General features: G+C 52.0%; 1 long non-coding RNA gene across 1 annotated transcript; it reads right to left on the bottom strand.

Annotated features, from left to right (window-relative positions):
* Positions 1-4,129: 4,129 nt before the first annotated feature.
* LOC137482263 (uncharacterized) lies at positions 4,130-5,215 on the bottom strand. Its single transcript, XR_011003971.1, has 2 exons — positions 4,828-5,215; positions 4,130-4,348 (listed from the first exon to the last, which is right to left on the bottom strand). It is a non-coding gene; the product is annotated as an uncharacterized lncRNA (long non-coding RNA).
* Positions 5,216-7,323: the final 2,108 nt, after the last annotated feature.

Genomic DNA, 7,323 nt, shown 5'->3' with positions numbered 1-7,323 from the left:
TCACACTCCTGCTGTCAGGGCTCTGAGGGAGAGGCAGCTGGCGTGCTAAAACAAGGGATGGACTTTGGAACGCTGCAGGGTTAGGGACTGCAGGGCTGGGGGCAGGGAGGGACATGAATGTCAGCTTTCCTGGCAGGGAGGGACACGAATGTCAGCTTTCCTGGCTGCTCACTCCTCCCACTGATCCCCCACGCTGTTTTCTGGAGCAAAGTGTAAACACTTGCTGGGAGGTGTTTGGTGGCTCTGCTGGCAGTGGCTCTGTGGGTTCTTCATCTGGTGTCCTTCCCAAAAACAAATCTGGGGTCTGCAGTTGCCAGCTCCGAGCTCAGTGTGGGGCTGAGGGCCAGACTGGAGGAACTGGGGAGCAGAACTGGGTGAACTGGGCTCTGCCCCCCTGTTTGGGCCAGGAGAGAGGCCAGCTCCCACCCTGAGAGCCCTGTGGGGCTGAATAAAGGCAAAACACCAACATTTGGGTTCATCATTAGCATGGGCAGGGGCATGTTGGGCTGCAGGGAACAGGGCTGGTAAATAGGAATTTGTGGGGTTTCATTATTTACTTTGAAATAAATGAGGTTTTAATCCATCTCCTTAGTTGAGGAAATTGTTATCTTGGAGTCCTTCTGCTCTGTTTATTCTGAGTGTAAATGGAAAGTGATTCTTTGCTCTAACTCTCCTAATCTTGACACAAAAGCAGGAGCAATAGGTTTAACCCCCCCCAGGAAGAGCAGGAGGTGTGACACTGCAGCAAGGCCTGGAAATCAATGATTAATGCTTTAGGGGTTTTAATTAATCTCCCATTCAATAATGGGAGATCAGTGGTCAAGGAGCTTCTCCAGAGCCACTCCTGGCAGTGGGATACAAGTTGATCAGGAGTGGGAAGAGCCAAGCAGGAATGTTTTGCCCAAAACCCAGCAGGGGTTACCTGGCTAAATCTGTGGGGTCGAAGGTTTGCCTTCCTCATCATCTCTGATGAAACCTCCAAGGGCCTGACGGGGCTCCAGGAGAGCTGGAGAGGGACTGGGGACAGAGGATGGAGGGACAGGACACAGGGAATGGCTCCCAGTGCCAGAGGGCAGGGATGGATGGGATGTTGGGAATTGGGAATTGTTCTCTAGGAGGGTGGGCAGGCCCTGGCACAGGGTGCCCAGAGCAGCTGGGGCTGCCCCTGGATCCTGGCTGGACACTGGGGCTTGGAGCAGCCTGGGACAGTGGAAGGTGTTTACAGGGCACTGGATGGTGTTTCCAGTCCCTTCCCACCCAAACCATTCCATGATTCCATGATCAGACACCCTGGAAGCACCCCCAGCTTTAGCCCCTCACATCCACGATGGTGACATCACTGGGACAGCTTCTGTTGGCATGGGAGGGGAGCAGGGGCAGCACTGCTCCCTCCTCTGTGACAAACACCCCAGAGATCCCCTTGGAGCAATGGGGGTGTCCCTCTGGAGCAGGGACCCTTGGAGAGTGTTCTGGAGCAATGGGGGTGTTCCCTCTGGAGCAGGGACCCTTGGAGGGTGTTCTGGAGCAATGGGGGTGTTCCCTCTGGAGCAGGGACCCTTGGAGAGTGTTCTGGAGCAATGGGGGTGTTCCCTCTGGAGCAGGGACCCTTGGAGGGTGTTCTGGAGCAATGGGGGTGCTCCCTCTGGAGCAGGGACCCTTGGAGGGTGTTCTGGAGCAATGGGGGTGTTCCCTCTGGAGCAGGGACCCAGGGAGTCAATCCCTGATGGCTGCAGTAGCCTCGGGGCTGTCTCAAACCCTGAGACAGGAACTGCAGCTGGAGGCAGAAATAGGAAATATTAACTGAATTTAACTGAAATGTGGAGGGATGAGGTTTGGAGAGTCCCAGACTGCCTGAGCTGCCTGGGGGTGATCTGTGGGCACAGATATCCCAAAGGAAGGGCTGTTCTGGGCAGGGCTGGCAGCCTGGGCCGTGCCCTCCCAGCAGAGCTCCCAGGTGGGTTTGGAAGCAATGAGGAACGGCTCTGAGGGAGCAGCACGGGTCAGGCTGTGCCAGCAGCATTCCAGAACAAGCCCTTCCCAGTATTTCCCCCGTTTTCCCTCATTTCCAAGGCACAAAGGGGAACCAGTGTGGAGCTTCCCCATGGGGAAGAGGCAGTGGCTGGGGGCTGCTAGTGGATGTTGGGAACAGATCAAGTTTAACTCCCTGAGGAAGTTCAACCTCATTTTGAGGAGCACGCCAGGATCCCAGGGCTGGAGCTGTGCCCAAGCTCCCTCAACCACCTCCAGCCCCACCCCACGCCCTGGGGAGGGTTTTTTCAGGACCACGGGGAGGTTTCCATCTCCTGTGAGTCACCAGGTGCTCTAGGAATGAGCCAGCTGATCCTGTTCTTAGTCACAAGGGGTGGCTTAAGGAGACTGTTCCTGTTCCTTTGTTCCATCCACTCTGTTCTGCCCAAAACACGATTTCCTCTGAGCTGTTCTGAAACTGGATTTCAACTGACCAGCAGCTCCAGGAGTTACAGAGTCAGGGAATGGGGTTTTTTTGGAAGGGACCTTAAAGCTCTTCCAGTTCCACCTCTCTAATAATAATTTCAGCATTGTAAAATCCACAGAATGGTTTGGGCTGGAAGGGACCTTAAAGCCCATCCAGTGCCACCCCTGCCATGGCAGGGACACCTCCCATGATCCCAGGCTGCTCCAAGCCTGGGATGTTCCAGGGATCTCAGGGTCTGGGTGTCGAGGTGACCCCAAGAGTGTAGAAGTCCTTGTTTCCCAGCCCGTGCAGCCAAAGAAAGAGTTGGAATGTGCAGGATCAGCTTCTCAAGGTTGTTTATTTTCCCTTGTCTGTCACATTCTCTCTCTGCCCTGCTGAGCTCTGTCCAGCAGGTCGGCCATGGCATTCTGTCTGCCCTCAGGGCGGTGTTCACATTTTATACCAAAACTCCGTGTGCCATGTTTACAATAACGTGCCAATGTCTGTCATTGATGTTGGACAGTGTGTCTGTGCCTTAAACCAACAGAAAAGTGTCACCATCACAGCAAGACATGCAGGGCAAGGAGAAGGAGAAGAAGGTCAGGACATGCCCAAATCCCTCCATCTTGTCCCCTCGAACCCCATTCTAAAAACCCCAAAATTCTACTTTTTCACCCTGTGTTAATTCAGCTACCACACTACTCCAACCCTTGTGGCTTGTAATTTCTCATACAGAGTCGGCAGGTTTTTTTCCACAGGCTAAAATCAAAGCCACAGGGTTTTTTGTCTTCGTGCCAGGGTCCCTGAGCCCCCTGCCAGGGTCTCGAGACAGCCAGGGCAGCCAGAGGGATATCCTGGACCCCGACACAGGGATGGGGCAAATCCCACCTCTCTGGGCAGCCCTAAGGAGACAGAACTGAAAACACAAACCCTGGCTGTTCCTGAGGCAGTGATGGGAGCACACCCGAGTTCTGCGTTCCTGATCCCCATGGGGAATCTCCATGGGAATCTCCATGTCCCTCCTGCTGGGAGATGCACGGGTTGCAGCAGGATTTTTGTGTTTTGTGCTGCGTTCCCAGTTTTCCCTGCACAGTAGTCCCTGTCACCCTCAGAAGCACGAGGAGTTTCTGCTCCCTGTCTGCTTTGGTTTTGCTCTGTTTTGTTTCTCCTGACAGCTGTTTGATAACTCTTGTGTTGCTGTTTGGGTATCAAGCTTTAGTGCTGAGGTTTTTTATTCCCAAGTGCTTGCTGGGAATAAAAATGCACTTTATATCTGCTGTGTGTGCACGTGGCTTGGGCTGTGGATTCACAGTTCTGGGGGGGAAAAAGTCACTTCCCACTTCCCACCTGGTGTCACTTGTGAGGAGTCTGTTGGTGGCTTGTGGCTCTCAGTTGTTCCCTCTCTCAGGGCCCACCCAGCTGGCACAGCCCAGGTGCCCTCGGCTTTGCTGGCACACCCAGCTCGTGCCCAGTGCTGTCCCCAGCACTCCCAGCCCCTTTTCCATTTCTCCTGCCCCTCTTCCCCAGCCTGGAGTGTTCCCTGGGGTTGTTGTGACCCAGGTGCAGGACTTGGCACCATCTCACTCCAAGGTGGCATTTCAAATTCTTTTTATTTTGCCACTCCAAACCTTTATGCAGCTGCACCTGGTGTATCTACTTTTTTTACTGGTGTATCTACTCAGGAGATCTCTGATAACTCTGTTACCCAGGAACAGGGAAAGCTGTGTGCTGGCCAAGCCCCTGTGTCAGCTAATCCCAAGTTTTGTGGTGTTTGCTTCCCCCCAGCACAGTTTGATTGGATTTGTCCAAAACAGCTTTCCTTCCCTTGGAGCTCTGTGCCAGCAAGGGAAGCTGAAATCCTGCCTCAGCAAATGGTGCAGGGCTGACCTCAGGAACGTCCCCTCCTGAAAAAGCCTGGAAAATGAGTTATACTTGAGAATCTTGCTGACTTTAATATCACTGAGCTGCACAGTTCTGCCAAAAGTGGGATTAGTGCCAGCAAAAGGAGCCCTTGGACAGCTGGGAATTGGGCTGAGATTCCCACAAAAGGACTGCTGTCACCTCCATGGAATCATGTGGGCTACTCCTCATGGCTCTTAATGTGCAGATATTTCATTATTATTAATTATGAGTTCTACTGATAATAATAATTAAAATACATATTAATATGATAAGACTGGGATGAATCCTTTCCCAAGGCTTTCTCAGGATGTACCCAGAGAAGACAAATCTCCTTTTTTAGAGTATTTTTGGGATGAGACGCGAGAGTGAGGGATTTCACCCCGTGAGCTGGGATGCAGATCCAGCACTTTGCAGGGAAAGCTCCTGCAAACAAAAGTTAATGATTCAAAAAAATTCCTGTCAAAATGCCACTTCTCAGAGACTGTGCCAACCTTCTGCTGGAGTGGCTGGAGATGCATTAGGAGCTAAGGAGAGGGTTAAGATGTATTAGGAGCTGAGGAAGGCTCCATCCTGACAGAGCAGCCCGTGCACAGTTCATGGCCAGCATGTGCTGAGCATCTGCAATAAACCAGCTCCAAATTCACCTCCTGAGCCCCAAACCAGCCCTGCTGAGCAGCTCAGGTGCTGCTTGTACTTCCCAGGGCGGGAGGAACAAGCCTTAAAGCAGTTTAAAGCCCTGCTTCCTCCTGCCCCTCTCCAAATTAACTGTCTGGACACTAATTGGCATATCCTCGGTGCCTGGAGCTGCTTCCAAGGAGCTGCAAACAAATGAACTCTGAAACAAGGCAGGAGCAGCTCAGGGAGAGCTGGCCTCTGGAGACAGAGGAGCAAAGCACAGAGCTGGGAAAACTCAGGTGCAAACAGCTCCTAATGCCTCTGAAAGAGAGAACTGAACTGTGGAGAGAGCAGCCCTGCCATATCCTGATTATATAAAGAGAAGGAGGTGCAGCTGTTTGGATTTCACAGAGGAAAACACTGGGAAAGCCTGGAATTGATGTGGGAAGTTTAAAGCAGTTCCAGCCCAAAGCTGAGACAGAACCAGGTGGATCTGTCTCTCCTGGGGATCACCAAGAGACAGCAAAACCCATTCCTGCTGTTCCTTTCCCAGCAGGTGATGCCCTGAGAGGCTCCTGGAACCGAGGCTGGACAGAGTTAAAGGAATAAAGCTGGGATTTATTAAAAGGCCTTCACAGGATCCACCTTGGGCAGTGCAAGAACCTGCCTGAGGCTACACCCAAGATGGACGAGGGTCATGAGTCTTCACACCTTTATAAGTTTTGGTCCATTTCCATTTTGGGGTTAATTGTCCAGTTACAGCTCCAGGTGATGCAGTCCCATCCTCCCAGTCTGCTCTCCTCAACTCCCTGTTGTTTGCACTTTTTGGGCCTGAAGCTGCAGCGGTGTCCTTGGTTCTGGGGCTGGAAAAGGATTGCTTTGTCTGACTGAACTGTGAGGAGAACTTGCTGACACTTTATATGAAGTTCAGAGTTATATCCTAATGCAGTACAGAATCTGGAAAACATGAAAATTAAAACTGAAGGTGTCACAGGGAGCTGGGATCTGGCTGAGCCTGGGCAGAGCCGTCCCCTGGAGCTGCTGAGCTGGCAGGGCTGGGGGGTGCCCGCAGGGACCCGGCTCCCCTGTGCCAAAGGAGATTCCAGCCGGTGCCTCCTGTCCTGCACACCCTGTGGGACACATCCCTTTGTCCCTGTGCTCCCTTTCCCCTTCCCCTGGAAACCATCTCAGAAGCTGCAGTGGTTTCTCCTTTCCCTCCTGGTCCTGCTCCCTGTCCCTGCTCCCTCTAGTGTTCCCAGGCAGCTGCTGGCTCTCCTGATCTGCTGCTGAATTTTGGGTTCCTTTTCCCTGCATTTCACACGAGCTGGGAATGCCACCAGCTTTCTGTGTCCCCTTGGGAGAGGAACCAGGGCAGAGTCTGCAACCTCCACCTCTCCTCCTTGTGCCAGCACCTGAGGCCAACCCCGAATCCATTTGACTTCCAGTTTTGATGATTCCCAAGTCATTCACTCACTCTCAGTTCAGTTTGGGGATCTATTTTCCAACTATTGAAGTTCCTTTCTAATTCAGGGAGCTGGAAGTGTAATGGGATGTGACACCTGGGATTAGAGGCACCAGATTTTGGTGCCATTCCAACAGCATCCATCACGCCTGAACATAGTGCTTGAGTTCACTTTAGACTCAGTCTAAGTTTAATTAAGTCTGCAAAAGCTTTTGGAGCCATGAGATGTTGCCTGAAAATCAGAAAATGCAAAAGGGGACTGGAGATCCATGTTGGAATCACAGGTTCACTGGTGCAGAGGGAGGCTGGAATTAAAAAAACCTCACAGAGAGATTGTTTCCAGAGTTCTGACTGAAATGTAACTGTTTAATGAGCTCTGAATTGTGTGTTTTTTTAATATAAATATTCAGTTTGCATGAGAATATCTGGAAAGAGCTTTGGGATCATCAAATCCAATGCTCAACCATCACTACCAGCACGGTGTCTCAGGTTCGAGATGTGTCTGGGGTGTGTGTTCAATTTCCATCTGTCAGAGCTGGGGCAGTTCTCTGCTGTTCCTTGGGCAGTTTTCTTTATCTCTCCCACAGCCAATCCTCCCTCCAGGAGATCTCTTCTGTTCATGGGCCATTAATTATTAATTATCTCCTGTTCATGGCCAGTGAGTGTCCCTGCATGGCTGAGAAAATTCCATCATCCATGGGGAGATGCTCCACCCAGGGGGAGGAGCCAAGCATTCCTACCTGGATACAATCTGACTTTTGGGACACCACAGCAGCCTTTGCCCACTGCATTCCCAGAGGAGCAGCTTTCTTCCCCACTGCATTCCCAGAGGAAGCCCAGGCCCATCCACACCAGCCCTGCAGCTTCAGAGGAAAACTCCACCCTTGTGCAGGATCCCTGCTCCAGCAGA

The sequence above is a fragment of the Anomalospiza imberbis genome, chromosome 14 (assembly GCF_031753505.1).
Source record: "Anomalospiza imberbis isolate Cuckoo-Finch-1a 21T00152 chromosome 14, ASM3175350v1, whole genome shotgun sequence".
Taxonomy (NCBI): domain Eukaryota; kingdom Metazoa; phylum Chordata; class Aves; order Passeriformes; family Viduidae; genus Anomalospiza; species Anomalospiza imberbis.
This window is presented reverse-complemented; position numbering and strand designations above follow the sequence as displayed.